Source organism: Panthera pardus, unplaced genomic scaffold, assembly GCF_024362965.1.
Source record: "Panthera pardus isolate Hobbes unplaced genomic scaffold, ASM2436296v1 HiC_scaffold_24, whole genome shotgun sequence".
NCBI lineage: Eukaryota > Metazoa > Chordata > Mammalia > Carnivora > Felidae > Panthera > Panthera pardus.
The window spans coordinates 129,368,534-129,371,620 of NW_026526810.1; the positions used below are offsets into that span (position 1 = coordinate 129,368,534).

Consider the following 3,087-nt stretch of genomic DNA (forward strand, 5'->3'; position numbering starts at 1 on the left):
CGTTATTGGGGAAATTTGAATATGGAATGCATATCAGATATTATAAAAATGTTAACTTTCCTGGATTTCATAATGGTAACTATTACATAAGAGAACAGGCTTCTTTTTTTTTTTTTTAAAGTATATTTATTTATTTTGAGAGAGAGAGAGACAGAGACAGAGACAGAGAATGCCAAGCAGGCTCTTCGCTCAGTGTAGAGCCCTATTCCAAGAATTGTGAGATCATGACCGGAGCTGAAATCAAGAGTCAGACGCTCAACCCACTGAGTCACCCAGGTTCCCCTAGTTCTTAAAAAATATATACTGAGTGCTCACTTCAGCAGCATAGAGACTAAAATTGGAACGATACAGAGAAGGTTAGCATGGGCCCTGCACAAGGCCGACACGCAAATTCATGAAACGTTCCAGATTTTTAGAATTTGTGTACAGGCATACCTTAGAGATATTACGAGTTTTGTTTCAGATGACCACAATAAAGTGAATATTGCAATAAAGTGAGTCAAATGAAAAAGAAAAGAAATATGTACTGAGACATTCAAAAATGAAAGGTCCCGGGGCGCCTGGGTGGCTCAGTAAGTTAAGTGTCCGACTTCGGCTCAGGTCATGATCTCGCGGTTCGTGAGTTCGAGCCCTGCATCGGGCTCTCTGCTGTTGGCACAGAGCCTGCTTCAGATCCTCTGTCTCCCTCTCTCTCCGCCCCTCCCCTGCTCATGTTCACGTGCACGCATGCGTTCTCTCTCTCTGTCTCAAAAACAAACAAACAAAAAAGTAATAAGTCCCAATATCTGCAACTTATGCACAAGTGATTAATCAAAATAATAACAATAGGTGGGAAAATTTTGCAAACCAATGTTCTGCTCTGTACTGTTACCTACTGTATCTCACTGAGTCTGTCATACATGTGTACATACATATCCGCGTGCACAAAACCAGGGACACACTGCCGCACGCTGATTTGGAGGGCTTTCTGTGGATAATTTTGCCTAGAGCGATTTTAGCTCCACGTTCCGACTTCAGGACCAACTTCCCAGGCCGGAGACATCTCCAAGGTAAATATTGTCCACGATATTCAGCTAAAAGCAAGGCAGCAGCCCTGGGGTTTGGGATACCCTGAGACTAAATCACTCCAGTGGGTGGAAGAGAGACGAACCGAGGGGGACAAAGAAGGGAGCCTTGGGCCAACAGTCCTGGGTGCGCATTATTCAGGATGTTGACGGCGTTTGCATTTGAATTGGTAGAACGAGGCGGCTGAGCGCTTTCACCCGCGTTGTCCAACAAAAACGTAACGTGAGCCACAGTGCGATTTCCACTTGTCTAGTAGCTGCGTTAAAAAGGTTAAAAAGAAACAGGTGCGATTAATTTTGATAACATATTTTATTTAACCCGATATATCCAAAATGCCTTCATGTCAGCCTATCTTTAATGTAAAAAGCATCAATGAGATAGTTTTCATTCTCTTTTTCACACTACAGCTTAGAAGTCTGGAATGTGTATCGTCACCGCACATCTAGATTTGGACCAGCCGCATTTGGACGAGTCCTCAGGAGCCACCTGTGGCTGATGGCCACCCCGTGGAACAGCACAGGGATTAGACCCTGAAACAAAGACAGGGGTGGGTTGAAATCCCAACGCTTCCGCTTATTAGATTCGTGACTGTCAGGCAGATCATTTAATCACCTTCAGTCTTCATGTTTCCTAGACGGTAAGATGGGATTTGACCAGGGAACCCATCTCTTGGGTCGTTGTAATGGTCTGTGTGAAGTGCCCTATGGAGGGTCATTCACTCATTCACTCGTGGCGCTAATTCAGTCATTCTATCTATACAGCAAGGAGGTGTGGCTGTGTGCCAGGTGGGACACTTGGCAGGGAGTGACCACCCCATACAAGGGTTCTATTTATACTGAACAACCCCCCCCCCCCCCCCGCCCTGCCCCGAGCAAGTATAGATTAGGACCAACGCTGGCAACTCCTGTGCTTATGATAAATGCATAAAGAAGATGCTGGAAAGAAGAGATTGCCTGTCTGTTGTGATGACTCCGAGCTCAAAGACAGACCATTCTGAGGGCCCAGATCAACCCAAGGACTTAATTATTCAATGGTGTTCACCTTACACGTGTTAGTGCACTGAGCGGCCTGGAATTGTAGCGGTTACAGAAGACGGCAAGACCAGGGTAGAGAAGCTGGAAGCTGAGCCAGCCAAGGAGCTCGTGTTTGTGGGAGGCAGGAAGGGGCCAGCGGAAGACCAATAAGACGGTCCCAGAGAAATGGGACGAGGCCCATGGTGAGGCCATGCTATGGACCAAGCGACCAGGAAGGTGCTAGAATTAAAGGGGGAGATGCTGTTGCTAAGAGGACAGACCACGCCTGTGAAGGTCAGATATCAAGAGAAGGGCCTGGGAAGTTTGGGGGCCTGGGCTGCAAGGGTAGGGTTGAGAGGGTGGGGAGGGGTTGGAGCTGGAAGGTGAGTACACTGTGAACAGAGGGTAGAGGTGGTGACAGGATCTGGGGTTTTTATCAAATGGCTTCAGAAAGGAGTTAATGGGTCTGCTCTGTAGGAGCAGGAAGGAGGCCCTTTGGTGGAGGAGGGGCCTCTCTCAGGGGAAGATAACCACTGAAGATCAGAGAGGAGGGTCAAGACCAGGAACCTGCCCGGGATCTCTGCTGGGGGTGAAAGATGTCTTCTCCCTGGAAACCAGCCCTGTGGGATGGACCCGTGGAGAATGGCCTTGGCCCCCAGCCTGAGTTAGGAGATAACACAGAACGAAGTGCTTGACAGGGGAGTCAGGGAGGAAGTCTGCGTGGTGTGGGTTCGCAGGAGAGGATTAGCAGACTTCCCCCAACAAATCTAGATCATCCCGTTCTTGTCTCTGGGCCTTTGCACCTGCTGTTATCCCATCTGTTGCCTGGAAGCTAAGTTCGCTCTCCGTGTTTGCACAGCTGCCTCTTTCTTAGCAAGCAGGTCTTATTCAGACACCATGTGTGAAGGTCTTTCCTGGCCACCCTTTCGAGCAATGCTGTCCCCTCACCTCTTCCTTCCGCATAGCTTTTAGATAGCACACCTCCCCCATCTGACATCAGATCATTTGT

General features: G+C 48.2%; 1 non-coding gene across 1 annotated transcript; it reads left to right on the forward strand.

Moving 5' to 3' along the window:
- Positions 1-307: 307 nt before the first annotated feature.
- LOC128773138 (U6 spliceosomal RNA) lies at positions 308-414 on the forward strand. Its single transcript, XR_008417420.1, has one exon. It is a non-coding gene; the product is annotated as a U6 spliceosomal RNA (small nuclear RNA).
- The last annotated feature ends 2,673 nt before the right edge of the window (positions 415-3,087 follow it).